Raw genomic sequence first — 18665 nt, forward strand, 5'->3', positions numbered from 1 at the left:
AATCTTGACTATATGAGTACCCCACCCCCCAAACTACAAAAAATCAGGGTATTAGTGAAGGATCAAATCCGTCACTAATACATATAAATTCGTCACTAATAGTATTAGCGACGAATTTGTAAGTATTAGTGACGGTTTTAAATTAGTTGATATCTCAACCATTACTACTAACTATTAGTAACGAATTTAAAATTCGACACTAATATAGAGTATTAGTGACAGATTATTACCGTTACTAAAACCCTAATACCGTCACTAGCAGCTCAAATTCGTCACTAATAATAGGATATTAGTAATGGAAATGCACGTGAGGGATGATTTATTATAGATTATAGTAAGAATTAGTAAACTCTGGTATTATATTATTTGAAGATTATGTTTATGTTTTCCATTGCGTATATGTTGATTATGAATTATCAGGAATTTTATCAGGTATAACACACCAGACTCAGGATCAAGGGTTCGGGGTGTTACATTCAAGCTTATTTGTCCACCTTTTGAGGTTCAGCTTGACTTCAAATCCCAATATCCTTTAATCTTTTACATGTATTTCTTCTATACTCTAGGAAGCTTTTATTTGATTGACTTTAATTCCAAGCTTTCTTCCATGATAACCATGAGAGTATTTTGATAATTCAATCTTGAAATAAAGTCACTCAACAACTTAAGTTAATATATCCTTCATTTGTTATCATCAAAATAAAATTGAAAAGCCTAGTTAGGCCAACACAAACTCATCATACAATTCATCATTTGTAACTCCAAAGATAATATCATCAACATATATTTGTACAAGGAGCATGTGATCATTTTTAGATTTAATAAAAAGTGTAGTATCAATCTTTCTTCTAGTAAATCCATTTTCTAGAATAAAATCACTAAGTCTCTCATACCAAACTCTAGGAGTTTATTTCAATCCATACAAGGCTTTAAACAATCGATATACATGATTAGGATATTATGGTTTTCAAATCCTGAGGGCTATTCTACATAGATCTCCTCATTTATGTAGCCATTTAAAAAGAAGCTTTTAACATCCATTTGATATAATTTAAAGTCTTCTATAGTGCCTTCGTAAGTGACGTCTAGATTATCATATATTTCCTTAGCCATTTTACAAGCAATTACTCTATTAAATTCATTAGCATCTAAAGCACAATACAAAGCATTCATAGCACTAGAATTAACTTGCAGCATCTTATGATCTAAGTTTGTCATATCATTTTTCTCCTTAGGAATTTGTTTTCCATCTACTAGTTTAAGGAGAATTAGGTCACCATCTATGACAACCTCCCAAACTTTCCAATTCATAGTTTGAAGATAGATTTGCGTTCGTTTTTTTTTCCAAAAAGTGTAGTTATGTCCACCAAAAGATAGAAGACCTAGTTGAAGATTGTCCCTCTCCAAAGGAAGGTACGCCTATGTGAGCCATTAAGATCTTTTTATAACTACTAATTAAGATTTTCTATAACCCTTCTCTGATACCAATTGTAAACTAATGTGTGGTCCCAAGAAGGGGGGGGGTGAATTGGATTTAAAATTTTCTTTTACTTCTTCTTAATGTATTCTGACTTCTTGTTGATTTACCAAATACATGACCATTACTTAAAATAATATCCAATCCACAACCATATATCAATAAAGTATTTAAACAATCAAGTAATCAATCAATCAACCAAACCAATCAATTTTTCCAATCAACCACCATATCCAATTAAGATGGTTATTTTGTTTGCAACCCCGCGTATACAAATTTGTAAGCCCTGCAGAGAATGTAATTTGTTTCTCAATTTAATATTCAACAAAACATTAACACTCTTCCCAAAATTCAAAATTCAAATAAACTCTTAGTAAATTTATCTTTGGGTGTTAGCCAAGTAACGTACTCTTTTATGGTTTCTGCAAAGTATGGTTTAACCAACGTACTCCCTTTCGGTTTCCGCAATCCCAAATCAAAATTAAATTTTAAGTTTACTTGATTTCCAAATATACGTAGTATATATAATTAAGAAATTAAATTATCCACGCAATTTATCTGTACTGAAAATAAAGAGTAAGGGAAAGAGAGAGTGATACCGAGATTTTTACGAGATTTGGCTTATACCCAGCCTACATCCTCGCTTTTGGCAAACCACCAAAGGATTCACTAAAATAAGTTCCTTTGCCGAGCAGAACAACATCATGTACACACTCCTTCAATAGGCTAGAGCCCGCCTCTCCAAGTGATATCCCCTCACTCGGTCACTCCTTCATTTAGGCTAGAGCCAACCTCTCTAAGTCATATCCCCACGCTTAGCCAACGATCCAAATAACCTTCAAATGTTAATATCTACAAGATACAAATCAAATAGATGTGTACAAAGAGTGCTCTCGCAAAGAGCTAATTAGTACAAGTTAAATATATATACTTCAATCAAATTCACAATATAGAAATATGAAGCTCAAGAAGATATCACTGTAAGCCTTCTTTCTAGGTTGAAAGAATTAAGAGTAGACTAAGAATTTTCTTGATAAATTCACAGTAAATCTCAGTAGTGAAACTCAGAAATTGATTGCACAAGAGAGCTTTGAGAGAATTAGGAGATTTGAGAGCAAGAAAGCTTGTTCGCAGTATTTTCTTGGTGTGTTTAATCCTTAGCCTTGGGGGTTTATTTATAGATGAGAAATCAAGTCTATTTCGTGTTACCCAAGTGACTTGGAGTGTTTCTCAAGTTTGTAGAAAGTTTGGAGCACAAGAAATATAAGTTTGAATTAAAAAAATTTTAAAAAATATAACCATTAATAGTGTTCAGACGCCTAAAGTATTGGAGTCAGTCGCCTGAAGTTTTAGAAAATTGTGTAATTTTCGAAGTCAATACGATTTCAGGCGCCTGAATTCACAAGGTCAGTCACCTGAGGTTGTTCTGTCTGTTGTTTAGGCGCCTGAACAGACAAGGTCAATCACCTAACAACTTCGACCCCCCCTTCAGTATTTTGTCGTAAATTTTTCTATACTATTCCAAATTAGTTTATCTTGGTCTCAAAAGAAAGTTAAGAGAAATTCCTACAACTTTTATGTTGAACATTTTTTAAAATAATGAGTTTTTGATAGATAAAAATGTACCTCAATGCGGATGTAGAAAAAATGACAGCATTTGGAAAAACTTCTTTTTGGTGCTTTTCATTCCAAAAATAATTTTAACCTTTTGAAATATCTTTTGACCTTATAAAAATATTTTCCAAGTATTTTACAAGGTATTTAGGTCCAAGAAGTTAATCTAAGAGCTTCATGTATGCATATTGAAATTATTTGAAGTACTTACATAAAACTTCTTTAAGATTGCTTCAACTCTTGAAGTCTTCATGTATGTCCTTACTTTGAGTCCATCTTTTCTTCAAGCTTTCAATGTACTTTAGGCTTTTAGCAAGTTCACTTTAATATGCATGCTTTCATAATCTTCAGGCTTTATTTAAATCATCTTTAAATCCATGTTTTAACTCTTTTAAGCTTCATTTGATCCTTGTGAGCACTTTGACCTTGCTTTCACAAATGTGATCCTTTTAAGTTCTGAAATATCATCACTCAACCAAAAATGTTAAGTTCCACTTGTTTGTTAGCATCAAAATAAGATTTTAAGCCTTGTAAGGCCAACACTCTTCTAAGGCTATAAGCATATTTTTTGCATGATGTATTTGTCATCATCAAAAAGGAGGAGAATGTTGACCATATCGGTCACGCCCGGTTTTGATGACGAAAAATACTTGTTGTATTTGATGCATGTTTGAGGATATGTGCAGGTATAGTGTTGGCAGGACAAAATGATGGAACAATGAGTAGAAGTTGAAGGCCCTGAAGATCCTATTAATGTTGTATTTTAATGCTTTATTCATTACGGGTCTATAATAGTAAATAAGGTTTAGACTATAATAACTATATGCATCACTTGCATGATATGATAGGTAAGCTCAAATAAAAAAAAAAAGCCTAGAATGACCTTAGGACACTCACACATGCACATATATGTATGACTAAATGAATAGGGCGATCACATAAGTGAAAAGAACCGAAATGCACTAAATATGCTTAAATGAGGAATAGCTTCCCAAGATGGAGGTGAATTGGATTCTTTTTAAATTTTAATGATTTTTAAGCTATTGATTTTAATTACCTAGAAAACAAGATATATAAACGATAACTACACTTAAAAATACTGAAATTTAAATTCACAAGTCAATTAATGAAATCAACGTAATTCAATCACTCAACCAAAAATATTAGAGCTTTAGTTGATTTTTCTGTAAACTCTTAGTATGCACTTTACTTGATCAAGATTTCCGCAGATTAAGCAACGTACTCCCTTTTTGGGTTTCCGAAAATGATTAATCAAAATGTACTTTCTAAATATCAAGTACCTTTGTTTCTTTCTCACTTAAGAATCTGCAACCTGCACATTTAAATCCTACCACAATAGCAAGTAAATAATATAAAGTAAAGCAGAGAGAAAGACATAAGATTTTTATAAGGTTCGGCTTTAACACAGCCTACGTCCTCGCCTTTGGCAAAACACCAAAGGATTCCACTATATCAATTCCGTTACCTGGTGGAACAAAACCAATTTACAACCACTCCTTCTGTCAGGCTAGAGCCCGCCTCTCCAAACAATAACATCTTGTGTGGTCCAACGATTCAACAACTCTGAATCGTTTAAGAATGATGATAAAGAAATTTGTGTACAAAAGAGAACTCTCACAATAGAGTAGATTAGTACAATGATCAGCTTACTTATACTCCAAAGTAATTCAAATATAAGAAATTTGAAGCTCAATGCTTAGTATGAATTATCAAATGATTTTTCAAAGAAAATGAAAGATTCTGATTTTTTTAAAGCTTTGCTTCAAAAATATAAATCAATATCAGATCATAAAGTTTAAGCATAAGAAAATTTTTGATCATTTGATAAATTTGAATATTTGAAAATCCTTGATCTAAAAACCTTTGAAAAGAAGCTTGATCTAAAAACCTTGAAGGTTGCTTGATCTTAAACTTTGAAGATTGCTGGATCTGAAACTTTGAAGATTTTTGGATCTGAAACTTTTGAAGATTTTTGGATCTAAAACTTTTGAGAATTGCTTAATTTCAAAAACCTTTCAATATTGCCTCTATGATCATTATTTTAAACCTTTGAAGCTTTTAACTATTTATAGATGTTTTTAGAAGCCATCCATTACTCCCAAAGATTTCTAAAATTCATTTCCAAATATTTTGAAATAAATATGTTTAAAAACATGGTTTAAAAAATCTTCTCTTTTTAAGCCTTTTTTATTTATTAAAAAAAATATATTTTAGAGTATATATGTTTAAAAAATATATATTTTTGATTTTCTATGAGCTTCAAACCACTTTATATTTGAGTTTAACCTTTTAAGTACTTCCATTAAGAATATCTTAAAATATAATTCTTTAATCTTCAATCTTGTTCTTCCATCATCTTTGTTGTTTCAATCTTTTATTTAAGCTTTTCACCAGTATAATTTTATTCCTCATGCTTTTTGTAATCCATAAGTTTTTCTTTGTGTTCTTCAAGGATTCTTTGTAATCCATAAACTATACTTGTGTTCTTCAAGAATTATTTGTAATCCATAGGCTTCTTTATGCACTTGGGCTTTGTCACTTTCTTGAAAAAATTTTACTTGAAACATATTAAACATATCATTAATATGTTATCATCAAAATAAGAATTGTAAGCCTTATTAGGCCAACAATCTCCCCCTTTTTGATGATGACAAATCAAGAGCAAAAATAATAAGATTTTAATATTCATGGCTCCCCCTATGAATAAGCATGACACAATTCATGTATGTAAGTCCAAAAGATAATCCATGAATAAACCATACATACATGTAAAAGATTCATCCATCCATTTAAAAGGTATTTAAAAGGTTTTACAAACCATTATATATCATATTTTTGCACTCACTTCTCTTAAACATTTTCTCCCCCTTTGGACATCAATCAAAAAGGAAAAAGAGAGACAAAAACAAAGAAATGCTGCAAGTCAAAGTACTAGTTTTAGAAAACCAAAGATAGCCTAGCCGATAAAACTTGAATTACATAAAAACACATAAAAGTGATAGGTAAAGGCACATTAGTCAGAGGCTTCCATATTTTCACTTTCATCATCTTCTTCTTCTTCTTCTTCAGATTTATGATTTCCTTCCTCTTGTTCACTGTCATCTTCTCCTTCTTCTTGTTCACTTTTATCTTCTCCTTCTTCTTGTTCTCCAGATTCATCCTCACTGGATGTAGCAGAACTGATGCTCATAGGAGATTTTCCTTTGGAGGAACTGGCCAACTATTGCTTAATCTTTTCAACTCGCTTATCAATTTGTGAACAATGAGTTTCTATGGATTTAACCTTCTCTTGCAAAGTACCGAGGCCAGATTTCATACCATCACTAAATGCCATGTAATGGTTAAAAAATGGAACAAACCATGACGGAATATCTGGATCAGGCTGAACTACAGGTGTGTGGATAGATGATGAAGAAGGTGGTGGTGCAATTAAGACATTCCTATGTTCTTTATGGAACCACCCTTGAGGAGAATTTTTATAGCCCATCCGTTTTTGAACTGTGTCAGAAAAGATATCATAATACGTCTTGCTAGTAAAGTTGAATGATGGAGTTAAAACATTAAAATGAGCGAAAACCATATTCAACATTCCCGCATATGGTAGGACAACAAGGGGAGCATCAACTTTCATGATAATCCACTGAATGATCAAACTTGGAAGATCCATCTTCTTCCATTTGAGGATGCACCACATTACAAAACAATCCAGAAAAGAAATTTGATCGTGAGAACCAGATATTGGTAAAATGTTGTTTGTAATTAGCTTGTGCAAAATGAGGGCTTTCAAACTAAGCTGCTTATAAAGTAGAGGATAACCAAAGTTTACTGGTGTGTCAGTCATAACCAGTGGCAAAAACTCTTGTGGTGTAAAACCTTTAGCCATAATCCATTGCTTCTCAATAAAATGAATCTCAAAATCCCCTGGCTTAATTCGAAGAATCTTTCCCAAAGATATGAGATTTAGATGGATGTCTTTTCCAAGAAAATTTGTTTTGATTCCATTATCGCATCGCTCCATGTTTGCATAAAACATACGCACAACATTGGGATAATAGCCTTTAGCTTGGTAGGTGATAAATTTATCCCATCCAGTGTTCTTGAAAAGTTCCAAGATTTCGGGAAAATCAAAATTGAAGAATGTTACGTCGAGTACCTTACCTAATATCGGTTCAGCTGAAGCAATTAAATTTCGGTAAAGGTGCTTGGCGTGTGGAGTGACCAACCATTTCTCCACCTCATCGTTATTTATTCTTGCGGAAGAGGAAGATCCTTTAACACCAACGGATTTTGATCTAGGCATGTTTGGATGAAGAAGAAAATCAAAGAAACTCTAAGTTAAGCTCAGTGTTTGTGTGGAGGAAGGATTTGATACTAGATTGCAAGATGCTTTAGGCAAGATTTGTGTATGGAAAGTGATGGAGACGAAGGGTTTCAGAGAGAAAAAATGAATGGTCAGTCGCCTGGTGGGTTTTAAAATGACTTAAAATAGGGTTTTAAACTCTACCTGCCGCGAGGCAGTCGCCTGCTTCAATATAGCAAGCACCTGTCTTTGTGGAATTTTTAAAGACAGTAGCTAGGCAGTCGCCTGGTACCCTAGTGGTAGTCGCTTGCTAACCAGAACAATTTCTATATTACTTCACGACTGTGAAGCATGCCCAATTCTCTTCTTATAAATATGAATCTTTCTTCCGACAAAGGTTTTGTAAAAATATCTGCTAATTGATCATGTGTATTTACAAATTCTAGTACTATATCTTCATTTTGTACATGATCTCTCAAAAAATGATGTCTTATATCGATGCGTTTTTTTCTTGAGTGAGATACTGGATTTTTTGAAATATTAATAGCACTTGTGTTATCACATTTGATAGGGATAGTTTGATATTGTATTTGAAAATCTTTTAACTGTTGTTTCATATATAATGTTTGAGCACAACAATTTCCTACAGCAATGTATTCGGCTTCTGTTGTAGATAATGCTACAGAATTTTGTTTCTTTGAAGACCATCAAACTAAAGAATGTCTCATAAAATGACACATTCCACTTGTGCTTTTTCTATCTATTTTGCATCCAACAAAGTCCGCATCTGAATAACTAATCATTTCAAATTCAGATTACTTTGGATACCATAATCCTAGTTCAAGTGTTCCTAGGAGATACCTAAGGATTCTTTTAACTGCTGTTTGATGTGATTCCTTTGGAACTGACTGAAATCTTGCACACATACATACACTAAACATGATATCTGGCCTACTTGCTGTTAAATAGAGTAGGCTTCCTATCATTCCTCGATAAAGTTTAGTATCAACTTGTTTCCCTTTTTCATCTTTGTCAAGACTAGTTGAAGTACTCATAGGAGTTCCTATGGGTTTACTTTCTTCCATATCAAACTTTTTTAACATGTCTTTAATGTATTTAGTTTGATTTATAAAGATTCCATTTTTTGCTTGTTTGATTTGTATTCTAAGAAAGTAATTTAATTCTCCCATCATACTCATCTCAAACTCTTTTTGCGTGCATGTGGCAAATTCTTTACATAAATCTTTATTTGTAGCTCCAAATATAATATCATCCACATATATTTGAACTAATAACAAATCTTTGTTTTTAGTTTTAATGAATAAGGTACTATCAACTTTTCCTCTTGTAAATTCATTTTTAAGTAAGAATTTACTTAATCTCTCATACCAAGCTCTTGGAGCTTCTTTCAAACCATAAAGAGCTTTTGTCAATTTGAATACATGGTTTGGATTTTTAGAATTCTCAAACCCTAGTGGTTGTTTGACATTTACTTTTTCGTTTATATATCCATTAAAAAATGCACTCTTCACATCCATTTGATATAACTTAAAATCCTTATGGGATGCATAGGCTAAAAGCATCCTAATGGCTTCCATTCTTGCCACAGGTGCAAAAGTTTCATCGTAATCAATTCCCTCTTCTTGATTATATTCTTGTGCCACTAACCTAACCTTATTTCTCATAACAACTCCGTTTTCATCATTCTTATTTCTAAACACCCATTTTGTTCCTATAATTGATTTATCTTTGGGTTTTGGTATTAGTTCCCATACTTGACTTCTTTCGAATTGATTTAATTCCTCTTGCATAGCTATAATCCAAGAGTCATCATTTAAGGCATCTTCAATATTTTTTGGTTCATGTTGGGATAAGAAAGCATAATGATTGCAAATATTTTTTAGTGAGGCTCTAGTAGTTATTCCTTTTGATGTTTCACAAAGAATTTGTTCTTTTGGGTGATTTTTGTCATATTTCCACTCTTTAGGAAGTTTCAGTTTCTCTGAAAGGTTTTCATTTAATGCATCATTATCCTTTTCTTCTTTTATTTCAAGAACTTCTTCCTTTTGTGGAGTGACTTCTTTTTCATCATTCATATTTTTTATGTTATAATAATTTGATTCATCAAAGGTAATATGAATTGATTCCATAATTGTAGAGGTTCTTTTATTATAAATCCTATAGGCTGTACTATTTGTAGAATAACCTAAGAAAATACCTTCATCTGACTTTGCATCAAATTTTCCTAGGTCATCTTTAGTATTTAAAATAAAACATTTGCAACTGAATACATGAAAGTAGGATATATTTGGTTTTCTATCTTTCCAAAGTTCATATGGTGTTTTATCTATTTTTGATCTTATTAATACCCTATTTACAATATAACATGCTGTATTTACAGTTTCTGCCCAAAAATATTTAGGTAAATTATTTTCATTGAGTATTGTTCTTGCCATTTCTTGCAAAGTTCTATTTTTCCTTTCAACAACTCCATTTTGCTGTGAAATTCTAAGTGCTGAAAAATTTTGAGTTCTTCCATGTTCATTACAAAATTTATCAACTTCTTTATTTTTAAACTCTCTTCCTTGGTCACTTCTAAAACTTGTTACATTATAACCTTTCTCATTTTGTAGTTTCTTGCATAAGGTTATTAATTGTTTGCAAGCTTCATCTTTGTTTGCTAAAAAAATTACCTAAGTAAATCTTGAAAAATCATCTACTATTACAAAAGCATATTGTTTTCCACCTAAGCTTAAGGTTCTAGTTGGACCAAATAAGTCTAAGTGTAGGAGTTCTAGGGGTCTTTTGGTGGATATGAATTTTTTCTTTTTAAAACTTGTTTTTACTTGTTTTCCCTTTTGACAAGCATCACATATCTTGTCTTTTACATACTTAATATTTGGTAATCCTTTTACAAGATTTTTCTTAGATAATTTAGATAGTAGGTCCATGCTAGCATGTCCTAATTTCCTATGCCATAACCAACTTGCTTCATTCATGGGTGTTAAACAAGTTATGTTTTGATTTGTTATTTTCTCAAGATTTATATAGTAAACATTATTTATTCTATGAGTCATAAATAAGGTTTCTTTATTTTTGGGATTCTGGATGACACATTTTTCTTTCATGAACATTATTTCGAACCCTTTATCACTTAATTGACTGATACTTATAAGATTATGTTTTAGTCCTTCTACTAATAACACATTATCTATAGTGAGTGAAGGTTCTTTACCAATTTTACCTATACCAACAATTTTACCTTTGGCATTGTCGCCGAAGGTGACGTATCCCCCATCTTTTTGTTTTAAGGTAGTGAACTTGTTATTGTCACCGGTCATATGTCTTGAGCATCTGCTATTCAAGTACCATTTGTACATTGTCGTTGTTGTCCTAAGGCAAACCTATAATGAGGGACACTATGTGTTAGTTTTTGGAACCCAAATTCTTTTGACTTTTATTGTTTTACTGTTAGTTCCATTATTTGTTTTCCATTCTCCTTGGACTTTAACATATTTTTTATTTAATGGGCAATTAGACATTATATGACCTTTAGTCTTGCACATATAGCAAGTGGTGTGTTCATGTTTGTTATTTGATGAAGTGCTAGCATAAAACCTAGCTTCCTTATTAAAGTATCCCATGTATAGCTTTTTATTTTTTTTATTTGTTTTACCATTGTAGCCTATTTCTTCTTTGTTTCCATGAAGCCTTTGCTGCTCAATCATCTTTTCAAAGTTCTCTTTACCTTTAGTAAAGTAATAGATAATTTTTTCCTTATCCTTAACTATCTTTTTGAGTTCATTTATTTCTAAATCTTTCTTGTTAAAACCATCTATATGAGTTTTATCTAATTCTTGTTTTATTTCTTCTTCCAGCTTCTTAATATAAGTATTTCTTTCATCTTCAATAACTTTGAATGATTATAGTTGCTTTACTAGTTCTTGATTCTGATCTTTCAAAGTTATATTTCTTTTAGACACTTTTATAAATCTTTTATGTAATGAAAATAATTCAGTTTGTAATTTCTCATAAGAAGGCAAATTGTCACATGACTCATCACAAGACACATTTTGAGATTCTGTTGAAGAGTAATAAGAATTTACCTCTTCATCATTTGCCATGAAGCATATATTTGTCATCTCTTGTTCACTTGATTCAGTTTCAGTTTCGCTAGAGCTTGAATCGTCCCAAGTAGCTTTCATTGCTTCCTTCTTTTTTTTTCTTGTCCTTCTTGAACAATGGACACTCCGGTTTAATATGTCCTGGCTTTTTACAGTGATAACAAGTTGGTAATTCATTCTTACTTTAATTTTCTTTCCTACTTGTATCTCATTTTTTAATTTTCTTTTTGTAGAATTTTCTAGGAAACCTTTTATTTTTTCTATAGAATTTTCCTAGTCTCTTAGTAATGAATGCCAATTCATCTTGATTTAGGTCACTAGTTTCGCTTTTTCTCTTCACTAGAGCTATGGCTAGATGCCTTTAGAGTTATGGATTTTTTATACTTTGGTTCAGGGTTTCTTTCTTTTAGTGTCATTTCATATGTAAGAAGTGAACCTATAAGTTCATCAAAAGACGTAGTCTTAAGGTTTCTACCTTCCGTGATAGCTGTGACCTTTGGTTCCCAAATAGAGGGTAGACCTCTTAGAATTTTCCTAATCATTTCATATGTAGTATAGGTTTTTCCTAAGGCACTTAAAGAGTCTATTATGTGGGTAAATCTAATGTACATGCTTGATATTGTTTCTTCAGAATTCATTTTGAAGGCTTCGTATTCACTTGTTAGCATATCAATCCTATTGTCTCTAACATTGACGGTTCCTTCATAAGTTACTTCTAACTTATCCCAAATTTTCTTAGCTATTTTGCAAGACATGACTCGATTAAACTCATTAGCATCTAATGCACAATATAACGCATTTATAGCATTTGCATTTATCTGAAGCATTTTATAGTCTAAGTCTGTCATGTCTTTCTTTTCTTTTGGAATGTGTTTTCCATCAACTAACTTAGTAGGAATAAGATTTCCATCCATAACAACTTCCCAAGCTTTCTAATCCATGTGTTGGAGATATATTTCCATTCACTTTTTCCAAAAAGTGTAATTGTGTCCACAAAAGATTGGTGGACGGGTTGAGGATTGTCCTTCACCAAAGGGTGCTACTCCAATGTTTGCCATTAGATCTTTTTATAGTTTCTTGTTAGGAATTTCTATAACTAGGCTTTGATACCAATTGAAATGAGGAATAGCTTCCCAAGAGGGGGGTGAATTGGATTCTTTTTAAATTTTAATGATTTTTAAGCTATTGATTTTAATTACCCAGAGAACAAGATATATAAACGATATTTACACTTAAAAATACTGAAATTTAAATTCACAAGTCAATTAATGAAATCAACGTAATTCAATCACTCAACCAAAAATATTAGAGCTTTAGTTGATTTTTCTGTAAACTCTTAGTATGCACTTTACTTGATCAAGATTTCCGCAGATTAAGCAACGTACTCCCTTTTTGGGTTTCCGAAAATGATTAATCAAAATGTACTTTCTAAATATCAAGTACCTTTGTTTCTTTCTCACTTAAGAATCTGCAACCTGCACATTTAAATCCTACCACAATAGCAAGTAAATAATATAAAGTAAAGCAGAGAGAAAGACATAAGATTTTTATAAGGTTCGGCTTTAACACAGCCTACGTCCTCGCCTTTGGCAAAACACCAAAGGATTCCACTATATCAATTCCGTTACCTGGTGGAACAAAACCAATTTACAACCACTCCTTCTGTCAGGCTAGAGCCCGCCTCTCCAAACAATAACCCCTTATTTGATCCAACGATTCAACAACTCTGAATCGTTTAAGAATGATGATAAAGAAATTTGTGCACAAAAGAGAACTCTCACAATAGAGTAGATTAGTACAATGATCATCTTACTTATACTCCGAAGTAATTCAAATATAAGAAATTTGAAGCTCAACGCTTAGTATGAATTACCAAATGATTTTTCAAAGAAAATGAAAGATTCTGATTTTTAAAACTTTGCTTCAAAAATATAAATCAATATCAGATCAGAAAGTTTAAGCACAATAAAATTTTAGATCCTTTGAGAAATTTGAATATTTGAAAATCACTTGATCTAAAAACCTTTGAAAAGTTGTTTGATCTAAAAACCTTGAAGGTTGCTTGATCTTAAACTTTGAAGATTGCTAGATCTGAAATTTTGAAGATTTCTGAATCTGAAACTTTTGAAGATTTCTGGATCTAAAACTTTTGAGAATTGCTTAATTTCAAAAACCTTTCAATATTGCCTCTATGATCATTATTTTAAACCTTTGAAACTTTTGACTATTTATAAATGTTTTTAGAAGCTATCCATTACTCTCAAAGATTCCTAAAATTTATTTCCAAATATTTTGAAATAAATGTGTTTAAAAACATGGTTTAAAAAATCTTCTCTTTTTAAGCATTTTTTATTTCTTAAAAAAAAAAACTTTTTAGAGTATATATGTTTAAAAAATATATTTTTGATTTTTTATGAGCTTCAAACCACTTTATATTTGAGTTTAACCTTTGAAGTACTTATATTAAGAACATCCTAAAATATAATTCTTTAATCTTTAATCTTGCTCTTCCATCATATTTGTTGTTTCAATCTTTTATTTGAGCTTTTCACCAGTACAATTTTATTCCTCATGCTTTTTGTAATCCATAAGCTTTTCTTTGTGTTCTTCAAGGATTCTTTATAATCCATAAACTATACTTATGTTCTTCAAGAATTCTTTGTAATCCATAGACTTCTTTATACACTTGGGCTTTGTCACTTTCCTAAAAAATTTTTACTTGAAACATATTAAACATATCATTGATTTTTTATCATCAAAATAAGAATTGTAAGCCTTATTAGGCCAATATATGCATATTCGATCGACCGTACTACTCAAGTACAACTCCACCCAGTCGACCAAACCGAGATCGAGTCAACAGTTTGACCATAGCCCGATCGACTGAGCCATGGCCAATATATTCCTCCCGATCGACCGAACTCCCTATAAGTCAACACCTTGACCACCCAGACGACTGAGCTCAAATTGTAAACCAACTACCTGGTCGACCGAGTTCCCACATGTGAGAACCTAACGCTCCGATCGACCGAACTACGTAGTTCAAATCCTCTCGGTTGACCGAATCGCGCTAAAAAGGAAAATCGCTTTGGAACCTCCATGTCCGATTGACCGAACTTGTAGTTCAATTTATACCCGGTCGACCAAACTTGCACAAACTTGGTCAACCGAACATGCCTTTGGTCAACCGGTGCTCTCAGGTTGCCCAATTAATTTTACCGTGGTTAAAATAATAAAACGGGGTTAATTGTATTAAAATGTATTAAAACATTTATAATAATTCCATATGTGTCCTAACAGTTATATTTTTGGAGATGTCTATAGATACCCCCTCATTTGGAATAATAGCATCAAATTAGCAATCATAATTAGGAAAAATCCTCTAATATTCAAAAATCTCGTATACTAATTTTTAAGCCTCCAACACTCATTCTCACCAGATTTTATTGCTCAAATATCTTTGTAAGTGTGATTGAGTGTTCTTCTTCTTAGGCTTAAGCTCTCTCTTATTCGTGTTGATTGAGATTATTTTATTAGAGAGCTAAGCTTGAAGTTTACCTATGAGACTTTGTTAATAAGTCTTTCTTAGGAATACTTCATTGAGCCTTTGAGTTTTGCATTGTCATTGCAATACTTAAGGAGTTCACTTTGGAATTTGATTGCTAAAATATTTTGCAAATCATTTTCAAAATATCTCTTGTGCTTATATTTGATAAATATATGTTTTGAGATATTTGCTTGAGTGCCAAAAGATCTTTGTTGCTATACTTTTGATTGAGATCATTATTTTAATACAGAGATCAAATAACTATTTTTACAAACCATTGTTGAATATCTTTTGTAGTTTACCTTGATAAAAACTTCTATTGAGATATTTGGAATATATTTGTGATCTTTGCTAGTGCATTGTGATTAAGAAAATTATTTTGACACAAATATCTTGTCACTTACACTCTCATGTACTGATTGAATTATTAACATTAATTTTAGAGTAGATACTAAGGCTAAACTGAGCTTATCATATTTGTTGACCTTATAGGTCACACCCAATTTTGATAATAACAAATACTTTGGTATTTAATGGTTGCCAAGTTTTTGTGTAGGTTCTCATTGACACGTTTATATAATGGCATGCGGCAACCTTAAGAGAAGTGAAGACCCCAACACATTTAATATTTGTTGTAATGTTATTGGGTTTGTAATAGTAATTAGGATATCAGTCTGTAATAATCTCTTCATGTCATGCATGTAGGTTTTGTATGCTCAAAATGACCGTCGAATAACCATAGGGAACGAATGACTTTAAGGCACTCTTCGGTCGACTTTCGATCCATCGACGCCAGATTGTTTCAGTAGGATAGAAAGATCTTAGGTCCCTACACAAATGCACAAAATAGTCCCCATATCACAAATATTATCAGGAGAAATAATTGAATTAAAATTGGACTTAATAGGCAAATATGTGAGAGGTCGGACGACCGAACCCCTAGAGTTCAAAACTCCTCGGGCGCTCGAACTGCTAGAAAGTTAGCAGTTTGACCTTGGTTCGAGCTACCAAACCAGGATTAACGCATCACCCCCAGGAGCCCGAACCCTTTGAAAAAGACATTTCACCAACTCAGGCTACCGAGCATTGTAGTTCAAATAGGCCCCAGGCGACCGAACACGTGAGTTCGGGCGGCTGAACCTAGGACTGAGCACCCGAACTTACGAACAAATGTTTCTCACTTTTGTTTGGGCTAGCGAACCTACACTCAAGCTACCGAACCATTTTAAGGACTTTTAAAATGTGTCTTTTCGGGCTACCAAACCTCGGTTCAGCCACCCGAACCTTGTCGGGTTTAAATTATTTTAACCGAGGTAAAATTGAGTTAATTTGGGTTAACAGTGCATAAGCATTTTGGAACTTTTTTAATAATACCCAATAGGTCATAAATGGTTATAATTTTACCCTAACCTATAAATATGAGTTCATTTGTGTGGATTAACAACTACTAGCAAAAATCATTAGTGCAAAATCCTCTCTATTTCAAAAACCCATATTGTCCAAATATTCTCAAATTTCTATTCCCTTGAGAGTATATTGGTTGTGCTAGTGTATATTACGTATTGCTAATACTCTCAGGGTTCTTGTTTGATTGATTGATTTATTTTTTGGAGAGTTAGCAAAGTTTATCCCACGAATTTGAATATAATAAATCTTGTGTTGGGATAAACTCAATAGCTTAAGGATCTTTGCATTGTCAGTGCAAGATTCCTATAGCTTTACTTTTTTTATGCAAATATTTTTACAAGCTATAATATTTTTCAAACCACTTTTGTGCTCATTACATCGAAGGAAAATATTTTGAGATAGTTTGAATATTTGATTAGCATCTTTGAAACCATGATTTGATTTTAAAATTTGATACAACTTGTTTCAAAGATATAACTTGATTAGAACACTCTTAAGCATATTAGCGATCATATCTTGTTGAGTGTGACTTGCACAAAAATACACATTACTGAGCTTACATTTCCTACATTGTTTATGTGTGGTTGATTGATAATACTGTGCGTATTTGGTACATATCTGCTTTACATGAAAGCATAATCACTGTACCAATCTTGTTGTATAAATACTATTGTATTTCCAGGCGTGGCCTGAGAGGGTTTGATCTAGTCCGGAAGGATCAGGTTGGGGTCGGCCCTGTGAATTTGACCTAAGGCCTTCTCCGCCCGCAAGGAGGATTTTTAAAGGTTAAGGTCAGCTTTGTGTTAATTAACCTGGTTGTAATCGGTGATGCTCCACTCGTTAAGTGAGCATTAGTGGAATTCTCGGGCTTGCGAGCTAGAGGCGAGATCGTAGGCACAGTTGATCGAACCCCGATAACATATCGTGCGTGTGCTTTATATTTCCGCAATTTATTTACTGCACGTGTATGTTTTATTGTGAATGATTGGGTTTATTATTGCATAGAAAGACCTTAAGAATGTGAAATACTGCTGATCTAGTTTAACTTAGGAAGTAATTCTTTAAATACCCAATTCACCCCCCCCCCCCCTTTTAAGAATACACCAAAGCTAACAATATCTCATCATTTGGTAGTGTGTTGATTATATTGGTACATATGAGCTTATGTAAGAAACATTTCCTTGTTCACAAAAATTGTATTTCAAATCTATTGTATTCTAGGCACGAGCCTGAAGATGGGGACTAACCCTATTGAACAGTCTCGAACTAGCTTAGACTGGTTAGGAAAGGTAGGTGTGTCATCTTGGTAAGGCGTGTTGGTTGAGGTCAGCTCGGCTAATTGACCTAATTATAACTGATCCCGCTCCATCCATTAAGTGAGCCTTTAGTGGAATCTTCGGACTTGCGAGATAGAGGCGGGGATATAGGCACAGTTGGCCGAACCCCGATAACATATCGTGCGTGCATTTTATTTTTCGGTAATTTATTTATTACACATGTATGTTATACTGTGAATGCCGCGCATCACTTAATTTTCGAACGTTATATTTATCTGCGCGTTTGGAACTGTATAGATAGATCCTAGGTCGTGAACATACTGCTATTAAATTAGTTAAATTTAGAAATAAATTTTAAAATTCGAATTCGTCCTCCCTCTTGGGAATACACCAAAGCCAACACAAATATATATATATATATATATATATATATATATATATATATATATATATAGACAAATGAAAATTTGAGTTTGTTTCAATGCACATTAGTTCACTGGACATCGAAAAAGTAGAAAAGAGAATAAATATAGTGATAATTTGATTCTTCGGAAAATAAATGAAAGAGAAAGTAAGGGTAGTAATTAAAATTTACTAATTTGGGTTTGGTTGATCCTTCGTCATTGTTTTGAAAATATGCACCATAAAATTGATCAATACTCTCGCAAATCATTCATTTAAATTAGGTTCGGAGATCAATGACCCTTTTTTATTTGGGTCACAATCTAAATTCAACTAAAATACAACATTGATTTCAGAAATACGCCCACAGCCACAGGCTACGGCCCACTTGCCCAGGCCCAACAGAGGCAGCCCAGATTCAGTCAATGTCCCATGGGCCATGACCTAGCAGCCCACTGCCTTGGGCTTAGGTCCTTAACCCATATATGAAATAGCC

The sequence above is a fragment of the Malania oleifera genome, chromosome 7, assembly GCF_029873635.1.
Source record: "Malania oleifera isolate guangnan ecotype guangnan chromosome 7, ASM2987363v1, whole genome shotgun sequence".
NCBI lineage: Eukaryota > Viridiplantae > Streptophyta > Magnoliopsida > Santalales > Ximeniaceae > Malania > Malania oleifera.